Genomic DNA, 16,510 nt, shown 5'->3' with positions numbered 1-16,510 from the left:
TAACTAATAGACTAGATTTGAGGCTATTTGAGCAGATGAAAAAGTTCACAAAATGAAAGCAAAAAAAGGTGGCCCAAAGACCCAACTATAAAACCAAAAACTATAGAATTTCTTGAAGAAAATACAGGAGAAAATTTCCATGACCTTGGTTTAGGCAAAGAGTTCTTAGAATTGATACCAAAAGCATGATCCAGAGAAGGAAGGAAATTGATAAATTGGTCATCAAAATCAGGAACTTCTGCTCTTTAAAAGATGTTATAAGGAGAATGAAACAAGTCTGAGACTGGAAAAAGCAATTTTCAAATCACATATCTGATCAAGGACTTGAATCCAGAGAAAGGAGATAAAGAACTCTCAGTACAAAGTATTGCAAGGACGCAGAACAAGTGGAACTCGCACACTGATGGTGGGAGTACAAAAGGATACAATATTTTGGAAAACAGTTTGACAGTTTCTTTTAAAGATACACACCCCTAACATAAGACCCAATGACTCCACTCCTATGTATTTATTCAAGTAAAACCAAAACCTTAGTTCACACAAAAACCTGTACATGAATGTTTATACTGACTTTATTCGTAATCACCAAAAACTGGAAACTGCAAATATTCTTTAACTGGGGAATAAATAAACTATAGTTCATCTATACAATGGAATATTACTCAACAACAAAAAGGGATAAACTTTTGCAACAACATGGGTGAATTGCAAATGCATTATGCTAAGTGAAAGAAAAGCCAGGGGTTTTCAGGGGATAGGATCGAGGGGAGGGGTTGACCACAAAGGGTCACAGGGAAATTTTGAAGGTGATGAACTGTTCTGTATCTTAATTGTGGTAGTGATTGCATGACTGTATGCATTTGTCAAAAGACACAGAACGATGCACTAAAAAAGGTGCATTTTACTGCACATAAATTATAACAATTTAAAAATTGTGAAAAAAGAAGCAGTTTAAGACAACAAACTCGTATTGACAATGCTAGTGTATTGGGAGCTGTGAGATGTTGTAAAGGGAGTGTGATACATATCCAATCTTGAAAAGTTTACATGCCTTGCAACAAACTAGGCACTATGCTAACCACTTGAGCTAAAACTGTGAGCAAACAGATATTAATCAAATAACCCCACAAACATAAACACAGGGGTTAAAGCATATAAAGAATGAATGGCCTGATTGATTCTATCAGCAAAGCTTCTCTGGGAAATACTTCTATTTGAGTTGCAACTGGACTCAATGTGGGCTGCAGCAGGGTGGAGGATGAGGAGCTGAGGAAGGTGCAAAGGATGACTTGTAAGTTTCTGGCTTGGGCAACAGGCTAGGTGGTGGAGCCTGCAATGTGCGCTGGAGGAGGAGCAGATTTGGGGTGGAGTGAGAGATCGTGAGTCCAGCAAAAAAAGAACAAGTGTGAAACCACAGAGAGCAATGCCTGATTAAGCACAGAACTATGCAGTGGACCCAACAGAAATGAAAACAGGTATCTACACAAAAACTTGTACATGAATGCTCATAGCAGCACTATTCATAATAGTCCCAAAGTGGAAGCAACTGAATGCCCACCAACTGATGAAAGGATAAATGAAACGTGGTATGTCCACGCCATGGAATATTATTTGGTGATATTAAAAAATGAGGTACTGATACTTGCTACAGTGTGGATGAACCTTGAAAATATTCTACTGAGTGAAAGAAGCCACCACAAAAGACCATGAAATGAAATGGCCTTTTGGAATATTGTGTGATTCCACTTATTATGACATTTCAAAAATAGGGATATCTATAGAGTCAGAACATAAATTAGTGGTTGCTTAAGGCTGAGGGGGATGGGGAGAATAAAGTGGCTATTAATGGGCATGAGGTTTCTTTTTAGGGTAATGAAGATGTACCAAAACTAATTGTGGTGATAGTTGGAAAACTTTGTTCTATTAAACACCACTAAATTGTAGATTTTAAATGGATGAACTGTGTGGTATGTCAATTATATCTCAATAATGCTGCTTTAAAAAATAAGATAAATAATCTGCATAAAGATGTTCTTTTTTTTTTTTTTTTTTTTTTTTGAGACGGAGTTTCACTCTGTTGCCCAGGCTGGAGTGCAGTGGCATGATCTCGGCTCACTGCAAGCTCTGCCTCCTGGGTTCACGCCATTGTCCTGCCTCAGCCTCCTGAGTAGCTGGGATTACAGGTGCCCGCCACCACGCCCAGCTAATTCTTTGTATTTTTAGTAGAGACGGTGTTTCAGCGTGTTAGCCAGGATGGTCTCAATCTCCTGACCTCATGATCCGCCTGCCTCGGCCTCCCAAAGTGCTGGGATTACAGGCGTGAGCCACAGCGCCCTGCCATAAAGATGTTCTTATATGTTCTATTTAGAATATTGCAACCCCTCAGTGGGAGAATGGTTATAAAAATTATGACCCATCAGTAAGGTAAAACTCAGCACAATTAAAAACACATCCAATGACAAAAAAGAGCAATTAATTTGGAAAGATGTAAAGTTTTGTTTTTATTATAAAAAACAAAAAACAAAAAAACTACACAGTAAAGAAAGATGCAATCACTTCGGAGAAGACAGAGATCCTGGGAGTCTGGCAAAGGTGAAACTCAAAAGCAAGGGCCATGCATTTCCAGAGCTTTTGCAGGAGAGCCTCAGAAGTGGCTATGTTGGCTTCTTCTCTGATGGGAAGTGGGCAAGAAGCCTGGGCAGGTGAGAAGTGGGCAAGAAGCTTGTGCAGTGGCTCGCTCCTGTATTTATGGCCAAGAGTGAGGGCTTGAATTTGGTTCTCTGCACAGGAAGGAAGGCACTGCTAGAAAAACAACTTGCAGCCAGGCATGGTGGTTCATGCCTGTAATCCTAGCACTTTGGGAGGCTGAGGCGGGCAGATTGCTTGAGCCCAGGAGTTCAAGAGCAGCCTGGGCAACACGGTGAAACCCTGTCTCTACAAAAAATACAAAAATTGGCCGGACATGGTGGCACATGCCTATGGTCCCAGCTACTTGGGAGGCTGAGGTGGGAGGATCACCTGGTCCCAGGGAAGTTGAGACTGCAGTGAGCCATGATTGTACCACTGCACTCCAGCCTGGGTGACAGAGCAAGACACTGTCTAAAAATAAATAAATAATTTCAAAAAAAAAATTAAAACAACTTTTTAAGCTCTTAGCTCTTTCCTCCAGCTTAGTCCCCCACTCCCCACCTACCCACGACCTGGGCACTTCCTAAATGTGCTCACTGTCATTTTCAAGCCCTCACTCTGTCCCAAATACTATGCTAACTTCTTTGTGTGCTTCATCCTACAGAATCCTTACTTGTTTATGAAATAAATATTATCGTAATCCCATATGTTTGTTTCATTTGATAAAGAAATCTGGACAATGTCACAGGGATCACAAATGATGCACCTGTGCTGCTTCTAACCCAAGGCACTCTGACTCTACAACCTGAAGGTCACATTTAAATCAATTCATGATCCACACTCAAGAAAACCTTCCTCACAGATTCCCACAACTGTCCCACTTTTACACCCCACGCCAAGGAGGCCCACCTATTGGCTAGACCATAGATTCTAATGCACTCAGCACTTGGGTACTTCCAGTTGTCATTTGAATTAAGCAATAATAGTTGTGTGAGGTAGGATAGGAATCTTCCAAGAGCCCTGTCTTTGTCTTATGCTTCTATAACAGAATCACAGGGACTGGGTAATTTATAATGAACAAATATTTAATTGGCTCATAGTTCTGGTGGCTGGGAAGTCCGAGAGCCTGGCACTGGCATCTGGTGAGGGCCTTAATGCTGCTCATCCCATGGTGGGAGGTGAAAGGGTGAGAGAGAGCAAGACAGAAAGGGGAATGAACTCTTGCTCTGTATCAGGAAACCACTCCCTCAATAATATCATTAGCCCACACATGAGGACAGAACCCTCATGACCTAATCAGCTCTTAATGGTCCCATCTTAATTCTCTGTTGCACTGGGGATTAAGTTTTCAGCACGTGGACTTTGAGGGACACATTCAAACCATAGCAAGCTCTCAGGTCAGTTGGGACAGATCAAGGAACAAATCCACAAGCCAAGCACACTCGCAACTTCATTCTCTGAACAGTCCAAGTTGCCACATCTTCATGTACTAACAGGTTAGGCTTCTTCTGAGGAAACTGCTTCTTAAATGCATTTTTTAAAAAAATTCTGTTTCTTGACATCTTGGGGCTGCTGGTTCTTTTCTCTGAATCTTATACTCTGAATGATTCTAAGATATTCCATAAACATTACTTGAATTCTAATAAAAATTCTAATCTAGTGATAGAATGGGATCCCTAGACACTGTACAATTATGCTGGCCTGGTTTCAAATATTCTGCCCTGCTTGGGCTTCCTCTATAAAAGATTCCCATTTATATTCTCTCAGTCATTTCTGCCAGAAGAAATTATGGCTACCTTAGGCTGTTTCCAAAAGGAAGTTAGGAAGTTGTATTATAATGATCCTCCTCTCTCCCTCTCCTCCCCTTCTCTTTCTTTCTCTCTGTCTCTTTTCCCCTCCCTCCTCCTACGTATTTGGATCATAAAAGAAAAACAAGTATAGCCGTGTGACCCAGCAGGAACACTGAAGCGATCTCACAGTAATACAGTGTTCAAAATACTCAGGACCCACTGTGACTCCTGGTTGCAGGATGAACTCTCCTTGAAGATTTTCTTCCATAATTTACCAATGTGGAATTTTTTAGACACTTTATTGTGGACCCCATCAGATGTCAAAATAATATGCAGCCATCGGCAGAGAAAGAAAAACACCATTTCCCCAGTTTGGCAAACTGTGGAAAACAGCAGCTCCTTCAACACTTCGCTCCTTAAACTGTAGCTTAAACCACTGGCATTGGTATCACCTGGAGCTTGTCAGAAGTGTCAAATCTCCACTCCAACCCTAGATCTACTGAATCAGGTCTAAATTTTGAAACGATCCCCAGGTGATTGCTATACAAGTTAAAGTTTGAGAATCACTGGCTTAAATTAGGCTGTTTTTCCAGTGAGGATAGACTTTCTGGCCAAGTGTGGTGGCTTACACCTGTAATCCCAGCACTTTGGGAGGCTGAGGTCGGGGGATACTTTGAGCCCAGGAGTTCAAGACCAGCGTGGGCAACATAGTGAGATCCCATCTTTACAAGAAGTGAACAAAATTACAGAGCATGGTGGCACGTACCTGTAGTCCCAGCCACTCAAGAGGCTGAGGCAAGAGGATCACTTGAGTTCAGGAGGTTGAGGCTGCAATGAACTGTATGGCGCCACTGCACTCCAGCCTAGGTAGCAAAGCGAGACCCCACTTCAAAAAAAAAAGGAAAAGGGAAAAAGGATAGAGTTTCCTGTCTCCCTCTGGGGCTGTAAGTCCCTTAAGGGCTTCATGCAACTTATCCAACAAAGTGCCTGGTACCTTGCTCAGCAAGGTGGAGGGTGGTAGCTGAGTGGGTGGTGGATGGGAGCCGGGTGGTTGAAATGAGAGATCCAATTCCAATACTTAGCACTGAGCAGGACCCTTTTGCCTGTAGGGTGATGGCCATTGGAACAATTGGTAGCTCTGTTTTATCTGCCACGGGAGTCCTGTTTCCTATGACATTATCACAATGGTGGGAAGAGTTCCTCATTTTCAGCCACCTTAATCATTATTGCAACTAATATCAGTTGTGAACTTACACACAGACACTGAGCTAAACTTTTTCCATGGATTGTCTCACGGAATCCTCACAACAGCCTCTGAGGTGAGTAGAATTTTCATTCCCATTTGACTGAGGGAGAAACTGAGGTAAAAAGTGGACGTAACTTGTCCAAGGTCTGCCAGCTAGAAAGAGATGGAGGGGAGATTCTAACCTGGACTCCAGAGCCCATATTCCTGTGTTTCTCAACCACTTTTTCATTATTTCATTATTGCCTCCCCCAGGAGTCTTCTTAGACATTTTGTCCTAATTGCTCCCCCATGAAATTTTAATGCTGCAGATAAACTATATCTGTTTATATTTTTTCTCTCTGTCTCTCTTTCTCTCTCTCTCTCTCTCTCTGACTCTGTGTACATTTATATACTGTAGGTGAAATTTTTTTTTCACTCCCCCAAGATCCAATTTTCATCCCCTTGGGGGCACAATCACTCCTGCTGAGAATGCCTTGCTCCTTCATTCCCTCATTCCATGAATAACTTGTGGCCATTTACTATGTGCTAGACTGTGCTCACAGTGAGGAGCTTGGTGTTTGGGGCCCTAGAAAGGCTGCCTTTGAGCAGGAGAACAGGACCAGGGCCCTTGGCCAGGTGCAGCAACATTTCCTATCATGGAGGCCACAGTTACCCTGGGTTCACAATCAGTACAGCGGCTGGGAATCAGGACCACGGAGTCCAGCCGTAGCTCTGCCATGACCTGCTCATTTGGCCTTATAAGCCATGCCATCTCTCAGCACCCCTGTTTCCAACCTTGAAGATGAGGGGTAGGAATTCAATTGGCACTTTTAAGGGAAACACAAGCTGTGTGTCTAAGGGTAGGCAGATTGGTGAGCTGCAGGTAGCACACAGGACCTATTGGAGAGGTATCTCGTGGCAGGAATACAAAGATGCGTGCCTATACCCTCCAGACTGCCTTCTGTTTCACTCCCATCTCCCACGGGGTTGCTTGGCCAGAGCCTCATCACTACCCACCTCTTTTTCTTGGATACTAATAAAATCTTGTTTCTGCAAGATTGGGCCAGTCTCTAAAGTAGTTTCTTCCCCTGTTCCCACCAATTACCCAGATCCATGGCTTTAGAAAAAAAGATAACTGATTTGCATTTCTCTGATGGCCAGTGATGATGAGCATTTTTTCATGTGTCTTTTGGCTGCATAAATGTCTTCTTTTGAGAAGTGTCTGTTCATATCCTTTGCCCACTTTTTGATGGGGTTGTTTGTTTTTTTCTTGTAAATTTATTTAAGTTCATTGTAGATTCTGGATATTAGCCCTTTGTCAGATGAGTAGGTTGTGAAAATTTTCTCCCATTTTGTAGGTTGCCTGTTCACTCTGATGGTAGTTTCTTTTGCTGTGCAGAAGCTCTTTAGTTTAATTAGATCCCATTTGTCAATTTTGGCTTTTGTTGCCATTGCTTTTGGTGTTTTAGACATGAAGTCCTTGCCCATGCCTATGTCCTGAATGGTAATGCCTAGGTTTTCTTCTAGGGGGTTTTTATGGTTTTAGGTCTAACGTTTAAGTCTTTAATCCATCTTGAATTAATTTTTGTATAAGGTGTAAGGAAGGGATCCAGTTTCAGCTTTCTACATATGGCTAGCCAGTTTTCCCAGCACCATTTATTAAATAGGGAATCCTTTCCCCATTGCTTGTTTTTCTCAGGTTTGTCAAAGATCAGATAGTTGTAGATATGCGGCGTTATTTCTGAGGGCTCTGTTCTGTTCCATTGATCTATATCTCTGTTTTGGTACCAGTACCATGCTGTTTTGGTTACTGTAGCCTTGTAGTATAGTTTGAAGTCAGGTAGTGTGATGCCTCCAGCTTTGTTCTTTTGGCTTAGGATTGACTTTGCGATGCGGGCTCTTTTTTGGTTCCATATGAACTTTAAAGTAGTTTTTTCCAATTCTGTGAAGAAAGTCATTGGTAGCTTGATGGGGATGGCATTGAATCTATAAATTACCTTGGGCAGTATGGCCATTTTCACGATATTGATTCTTCCTACCCATGAGCATGGAATGTAATGAGATACCATCTCACACCAGTTAGAATGGCAATCATTAAAAAGTCAGGAAACAACAGGTGCTGGAGAGGATGTGGAGAAATAGGAACACTTTTACACTGTTGGTGGGACTGTAAACTAGTTCAACCATTGTGGAAGTCAGTGTGGCGATTCCTCAGGGATCTAGAACTAGAAATACCATTTGACCCAGCCATCCCATTACTGGGTATATACCCAAAGGACTGTAAATCATGCTGCTATAAAGACACATGCACACATATGTTTATTGCGGCACTATTCACAATAGCAAAGACTTGGAACCAACCCAAATGTCCAACAATGATAGGCTGGATTAAGAAAATGTGGCACATATACACCGTGGAATACTATGCAGCCATAAAAAAGGATGAGTTCATGTCCTTTATAGGGACATGGATGAAATTGGAAATCATCATTCTCAGTAAACTATCACAAGGACAAAAAACCAAACACCGCATATTCTCACTCATAGATGGGAATTGAACAATGAGAACACATGGACACAGGAAGGGGAACATCACATTCTGGGGACTGTGGTGGGGTGGGGGGAGGGGGGAGGGATAGCATTAGGAGATATACCTAATGCTAAATGACGAGTTAATGGGTGCAGCACACCAGCATGGCACATGTATACATATGTAACTAACTGGCACATTGTGCACATGTACCCTAAAACTTAAAGTATAATAATAATAATAATAATAATAAATAAATAAATAAAAGAAAAAAGATAACTGAAAATGTTACTTTATCCATCCATCCATCCAACCATGGGAAAAGGGGTCCATAAAGAGTTCACCCAGGATCTGAGGAGCTGGAAGAGGTTGCAGCCAGGCATGTAAACCAGGAGAGAGTGGTGTTCTGAAACCCAGGAGTGAGAGAGGTGGAAGAAGCTCAGCCATGCTAAATGAAGAAGGATGCAGAAGCTGAGCTTTTCTGGTCTGATGAGGTGCCCAGGCAGCCTCAAGAGGCCTTGGGGAGCTGAGCTTGCTGGCAGCGAGGTGCTGGAGGAAGCACCCACTGCAGAGAAGTGGATGACTCAGTGTGAGCGGCCGTAGGCATGCAGCAGGTCTGCCAACCAACAAATCTATAAACCCAACCACCCGAGGTCTGCCAGCCCTGACTGGCTTCCAAGGCACCTCTGTTGAGTTCCTGTTCACATGCAGTTGTAGTCTATTTGAAGAGAGAAGACCTAGCAAAATGGTCTTTATTTTCTGTTATCAGGCAAGAAATGAATCTTGACTAAAAGTATCACAGGATTGCAAGAATCCTTTCAACTTTTCAATCCTTTCAAGAAGTTCTTGGCGCCTTGATGGAAGAGGAAGTCTTGGCTGGGTCTGGGAGGGCATTCCAGAAGGGGAAGGCATTGCTCTGCTGATAAGGAAGTGCTTCCAGGCATAAAGCAATGATTCCTCTCCGAGCTCCCCTGGTCTGGGGACTCTGAGGAATCCGTGGAGCTGCCAATTCTGGTCCAGCTGCATTTCTGCTTGAGCCTCATCTGAGAAATGATGATCTTAGCAATCACAGGAAGAGTCAGCAAAAAAAAGAGGAAAAAAAAAATCATCAAGGAAGTGAATCCAAGATCAAGACCTTGGCAAATGTCCAGGAACCAGAACAACTCAGGCAAATTTCAGCGAAGCTGTGAGACTTACTCAGGATGATGTGGGGTTAGGACTGCCCAGTGAGATAGGTCAGCAGAGCCCTGAAGAGAAGCAGATGGACAAGAAGCCCTTGCTGGGATACTGTGTCTGGGCTCTGGGGCTGGCATCTCCCTGAGTTCCTGCATCTTGAATGTGAGGCCACAGGGTTGGGTTTAGTATTGACTCTAAATTTCCAAACAGCTCTGAAATAGTCTACACCCATGGGTTAGAAATCATGGTAGGAAATGGGAGGCAAAGGGCCTGTAGGTGAGCCAGGGAGTATGAAATAAAGACAAGAGGGAAATGGTAGGAGACAAAGACCAATTGAGGATGCGTCTGTTCACTGAGTGACAGAACCTCTGATTTTGATGTGACGATAACGGCAGAATTGGTCCTTTTGCTTCCTCCAGACCTGACAACTGGAGAAGAAACCCTGTTGAGAATTTGAGAATCCTACCTGTTAGCTAAAAGTAGGTTAGCTAAGAGTTGGGTGTGTGATTTCAGGAGGAAAGTAAGAAAGGTGATGAGGGAGGGTCAATTCTTGATCTCTTCTGGAGGGTGGAGGATGACATCAGAATCTGGAGGGTGGGGGAGTAGTTTGCAAAAGCATCCAGTGTGCTTTCTGGAGTGGGAGAGGAAAGAGTGAGGCTGAGCTAGCGCCCACAGAGCCTCCAGAGGACGATGCACCTTGTGCACATTGAGTAGAAACCCATCAGGCCTGCTCATCAAACATCCTAGGGACCAAGGAGGGCCCAGGACACTCAGGCCACAGAAAGGAAGCCCGGGCTCTGGATCATGAGCCCCTGAACCACAGCGTGACATGGGCAAGCACACTGGTTCTCAGAGTCACCAACCTCTGTATGAAAGCAGGGTCAGAATAGAGATGGCCTACATCTGCCACTTCCAAAACTGACTTTCTTGGGCTCTTTGATCTTCAATTATGTGGGTCCTTAGAAAGTCACCTTTTGTTTACTCTACTTCACAGGAATATAATAAGGAAATTTATAAAAACAAATGACCCCTTTAGATAAACTCAATCTTTATAGGAATATTGACCAGAATAGACTAGAGGTGTTTTTGTAAGCTGAACACTTCCTAGAGGTGCAGCTAAAAGTAATCTGACTCACCCCAGTTTGTAGGCCTTTAACGCCTGACTTATGTAGGTCATGTCTGCGGAGATGTGGAGGTGAAGCCACCATGAGTCTGGAGAGGGAAACTGATGTGTCTTTCTTTTCCCTATTAAGTCACTGGCTATGGACTGGCACAGAGCCGAACTCGGACACCCAGGAGATCCCCCTCCTACAGCCTCCGCACCCTCCTCCTCTCCTCATCCTCTCAGCCTTTGCTTGCTTTAAGCCAAACATTTATTGTTTCTAAAAATGCTGGAGTATTGCAAACATATTGGCTGAGAGGCTCAATCATCCTCAGTGAACACTTCCAGTTTTGAGATTCTGAGCCTCAGTTTCCTCAAATGTAAAACAATGAGAAGAGTGGACCCCAGACAGTGGTCCTCATTGCATAATATAAAAAGTTCTCATGTGCCAACCACTCAGATCTAAGAAATGTTAACTTTAGGCCTCATTGACTTCAGAGTCTTGAAAAACAAATGAAGCCCACTCGGACAAGTATAATTTTTTTTTAATGGAAAATAACAACTGTTGGTGAGGATGTGGAGAAATTGAAATTCTTGTACATTACAGGTAGGAATGTAAAATGGTGCAACCACTGTGGAAAACAGTTTGGTGGTTCCTCAAAAAGTTAAGCATAGAATTACCACATGACTCAGCAACTCCACTCCTAGGTATATTCCCAAAAGAACTGAAAGCAAGGACTCAAATAGATATCTGTACAACAATGTTCATAACAGTATTATTCAAAACAGCCAAAAGGTAGGAGCAACCCAAGTGTCCATTGACAAGTAAGGGATAAATAAAATGTGGTATATACATACAATGGAATATTATTCATCCCTGAAAGAATTAAATTCTGATATATGCCACAACATGGATGAACCTTGAAGACATGCTAAGTGAAACAAGACAGACACAAAAGGACAAATACTGTATAATTCCACTTATATAAGGTGCCTAGAATATCAAATTCACAGAGATAGAAAGTAGAATAGTAGTTTCCAGGCGCTAGGGAGAGGGAGAATGGGGAGTTACTGTTTAATGGGGTAGAGTTTCAGTTTGGGGTGATGAAAAAGTTCTGGAGATGAATAGTGGTGATAGCTGCACAACAATTTAAATGTATTTAATGTCACTGAACTGTACGCTAAACGTTATTAAGATAGTAAATTTTATGTATATTTTACCACAATAAGGAAAAAAAATTAATTCATCCCTTCAAGGCTTTGTTCAAAGGCCACCTCCTCCATGAAGCCTTCCTCCTGCTTTATCCCACCCCATGCCCAACCAGACCTGATGTGCCCTTTAGCAATAATCTGTTTCACCAATTTGAACTAGAAAAGACATTTTGTAGTTTTTATTTTCCTTTTCACAGAAACCCCAAGAGGGATAAAAAATGGGACAATTATTCATTTCTTCATTCAACAGGCATGACTGAGCACCTACTATGTGCCGGGTGCTATATTAAACACAACAACAGGGGATTAACGCAATACACGAGAGCACTATGAGTAGGAGCAGACTGCCTGGAAGAGCCAGAGTGTGGGGCTGTGCTGAGAAGGGGGTGCAGGCTTCTTGGGTCAGGGGACCTCCTCAGAGGAGTGGCTTTTGAGCTGGCTGTGATAGAATGTGTAGGCATGACGCTGAGAAAAGTTTCAGGAATGGCTTTTGACAATACATGATCACAAAAGAGTGCCTGGGTGAGAAGTCTGGTCAGAGACACTGCTTCAGTGGGACTGCCTTGTGCCCTGCCCACCTGTGGCCTTGGGCAAGTTACTCAAGGTCTCCGTCTGTGAAATGGGGGGAAATGATATCTGCTGCCCAGATCACTGTGAGAATTAAACAGGATAAAGTCTGTAAAGCAACTGCCTTCTGGTGGCAGCTGCTTCTTGTCTCAGCTGGAGAAGCCCCTGGTGTTTGAAGGAACATCTCTGCTGCTGAGAATTGGTTTAGGACAGTAGGTGATCCTGAAGCTCAGTTCTCTTCCTCTGGACACTTTCAGCCAACACACCCAGGGGGCCTAGAGCCCTCCTACCCCATCTGAGCTCAGTGGAAACACTCGCTACCTGGATTGCAGGGCGGCGTTACTCAGTCTGCTCTGAGGACTGTCTGCATTGGAATGGATCGTTTCTGATCCTGTGGTCCAGGGTGGGGTCAGTGGTAGCACCCCCAGAGGATTGAGCATGAGCTAGGAACCAGATCGTCTGATTCCTGAGGCCAAAAACCCAATGAATTTGAATCGGAATGTGAATGAACCCTGTGTGGACGTTGCTAAGCCACAAGGGGTTAAATTGCACCCAGGTTTTGGAGAGGAGGAGACAGTGCTGAGCTTCCAGAGGCCCAAGATTCCTATTGATGGTTTTAAGTGGTGGGGTTTTTTATTTTTTTCCCTTCAGTTTTGTTCTTGGAAAAGGCGGTGAATTCCCATTTTAAATTCACTCTGCATACATTTCTGATTGATTTTTGTTTTGTCTAGAGCCTCTGGGATTTGCCAAGTCTCCATCAATAAACTAGAGAGGATTTAGGGAAGAGGTAATTAAAGGGGCTGGGGCAAGTGAGGAAAGGGGGAGAGAGGACAGGCAAAATGGAGATATCGAGCTGTCCCCAGCCTGCAGGGAGGGTGCTGCGGTTACAGGAAGTGTTCAGGGAGATGGCTATCAAAGGGTTTGCCGGGGTGAAACTGTCCAGTTGGAGCCCTTCGAAAGCCTGAACTAAGGGCCATGGTAAAGTCCAGGAAATTGGAGTCAGGAAACTTCATTTTTGAGTCCTAGTTTTGAAAGAGATTACTTTGAGACTTTGGGTGAGTCACCTAACTTCTTTGCTTCCTCATTTGTGAAACAGAGATAGCTCAATTTGCTCCTAGCCACCCTGGTGGGAGAGTCAACTCAAGCAAAACGGCTGCTGAGTGGGACCTTGTAACCTGGCCCTGCTGGCCCCAATTGACAGCCAGGGCTGGGAACAGAGACTTGAGGCTTCCTTCAAAAGGAAGAGTTACACCATCAGATTCGCCCTGAGAATTTGAAAGGAAACCAGGACCCATTGCTAATAGTCTCTTGACACCGGTAGAATAGAGGGTGGATGCCAGGCCGGGCCATTTGCAATATGAGGAAAGGAAGGGAAGGAGAAAGAGAAGGCAAAAAGGCAAGACACCGTCCGTCCTGCCCCACTTTCCAATTCCAGCTTGCATGGAGGCCCGCGGAATGCTGTTCCCTCTCCTCTTATCCATGAGACGTCAGCATTCTTGCCACAGCCTCTGACTTTCCTATTTCTTGAGCCCTCCTGAGCAGGCCCACGTGGAACAGGGTGCTGATGTAAGGGGCTGAGCTCCAGGGCTCAGACCCAGTGTTCTAACTCCCCTGGGAGCACCATGGGCCTTTCACTTTCTCCCTTCAACTCCCCAACCTGCACCCGCTTTTGAGTGTGACTCTTTTCCTGCTCATTGTCTCCATCCCCACCCCCAAAGCAGCCCAGGAGAGCAGGACTTGTTTGCCCTCCTCATGCTCTGCAGTTCCTGGAGACACCTGGCACACAGCAGGCCCCACATCTGAGGGCTGCATGATGCTGTTCACCTAACCACTCAAATTGCTGGAAACTGCAGAGTAGGCCTCAGCTCTTCTCCTCCCTCACACTCTGCTCAGGCACAACTTCCAGAAGGTTGCTGCCATCAGTCCTCTCTTCCCCATTGGCTTTTCCACCACCCCATAGTTTCTCACCTGGTGGGTACAACTGCCTCCTGTGCTCCCCCTGCTCTCAGCCCCTGGGGGATCCCCGGGGCACCAACACTCTTCAGTGCTGTCTAATCACCTCAGCTCAGCACTCTGGGCCCTGGAACAGTGCTGCACCCACCTTTCCAGCCTCACTTGCTTCATTCCTGGCTTCTCCCTTTCTGCTACAGCAACAGAGCTGTTTGACCCTGAAAAGGCTCATCTCCCTGCCTCTGTTCCCACTGTCCTTTCTGCCTGGAAAGCTGCACTCACTGTACCTTTCCTGTCACCTCACTAACTCGAACTCATCACACTCAGCCAGCTCATCGCACTCTTCAAATTCATGGAACTCAGTGCAGCCATTGCTGGTTCAGTGTCCTCTTGTGTGTTCCCAGAATCCCTCGTGTTTCTGTCTTATCAGAGCATCTACCTCACTGTACTGTGTTGTTCACTTGTCTGTGTGCCCCATGAGATGGTAACAAACAGTCTGGCACTTCCTATGAGTGCCAAGAAGTTTCGTGAATATTTGGGGCTGGCAGAGTGACTCACACATATAATCCAAGCGCTATGGGAGGCCGAGGTGGAAGGATCACTTGAGCCTAGGAGTTGGAGGCCCCATCTTTATAAATAATAAATTAACAACAACAACAACAAAACTAGGCGAGTGTCATGGTATGTGCCTGTAGTCCTAGCTACCTGGGAGGCTGAGGCGGGAGGATTACTGAAGTCCAGGAGGTTTTTTTATTGTTGTTGGTTTGTTTGTAAACATTTTATTTCATTTTAATTTTTGATTTTATTTATTTATTTATTTTTGAGACAGGCTTGCTCTGTTGCTCAGGCTAGAGTGCAGTGGTGTGATCTCAGCTCACTGTAACCTCCAGTTCCTGGGTTCAAGCAATTCTCATGCCTCAGCCTCCCAGGTAGCTGGGATTACAGGTGTGCACCACCATGCCCGGCTAATTTTTGTATTTTTAGTAGAGACTGGGTTTCACCATGTTGGCCAGGCTGTCCCAAACTCCTGACCTCAGGTGATCTGCCTGCCTCGGCCTCCCATAGTGCTGGGAAATACAGGCATGAGCCACCACGCCTGGCCTAAATATTTTATTTCATTTAACACAATACATTCCAGTTTTACCTTAAATATATTTTTAAAAATATTTAATTTTCTGATTATTCTTCTTTTTCTTTTTAAACTTTTATTTTAGATTTGGGGCAAATGTGCAAATTGTTATATAGGTAAATTGTGTGTCATAGGGGTTTGGTGTGGAGATTATTTAATCACACAGGTAATAAGCATAGTGCTCAATAGGTAATTTTTCAATCCCTACTCTCACCCTCCACCCTCAAGTAGGCTGTGGTGTCTGTTGTTCCCTTTTGTGTGTCCATGTGTACTCAGTATTTAGATCCCACTTAAAAGTGAGAACATGTGGTATTTGGTTATCCATTCTTGCATTAGTTTGCTTATGAAAATGACCCCCAGCTCCATTCTTCCTTGCTGCAAAGGACATGGTCTTGTTCTTTTTTAATGGCTGCATAGTATTCCATGGTATATATGCGCCATATTTTGTTTATCCAGTCTACTGTTGATGACCATTTAGGTTGATTCCATACCTTTGCTATTAAGAGTAGTGCTGCAATAAACATACATGTGCATATGTCTTTATGGTAGAACCATTTATATTCCTTTGGGTATATACCCAATAATGGGATTTGTGGGTTGAATGGTAGTTCTGTTTTAAGTTCTTTAAGAAATCACCAAACTACTTTTGACAACAGTTGAACTAATTTACATTTCCACCAGCAGTGTATAAGCATTCCATTTTCTCTGCAACCTCGCCAGCATCTGTTATTTTTTGACTTTTTAATAATAGCCATTCTGACGGTATGGTATCTCATTGCAGTTTTGATTTGCATTTCTGTAATGATCAGTGTGAAGCCCAGGAGTTTGAGGCTGCAGTGAACCAAGATTGTGCCACTGCACTCCAACCTAGGCAACAAACCAAGACCTTGTCTCTAACAAAATGAAAATTAAAATACACATTTGGAAGCAGACAGATCCGAGTTTAACGCCTGCTCCGCTCTTTTCTAGCTGTGTGACTTTGAGCAAATTGCTTAACCTCTTTTCTTTTTTTTTGAGACGTAGTCTCACACTGTCACCCAGGCTGGAGTGCAATGCACAATCTCAGCTCACTGCAACCTCCATCTCCCAAGTTCAAACGATTCTCCTGCCTCAGCCTCCCAAGTAGCTGAGTTTACAGGCCCCTGCCACCAAGCCCAGCTATTTTTTTTTTTTTTTTTTTTAGTAGAGATGCGGTTTCACC

The sequence above is a fragment of the Gorilla gorilla genome, chromosome 8 (assembly GCF_029281585.2).
Source record: "Gorilla gorilla gorilla isolate KB3781 chromosome 8, NHGRI_mGorGor1-v2.1_pri, whole genome shotgun sequence".
Lineage (NCBI taxonomy): Eukaryota > Metazoa > Chordata > Mammalia > Primates > Hominidae > Gorilla > Gorilla gorilla.
Note: the sequence above shows the minus strand (reverse complement) of the source record.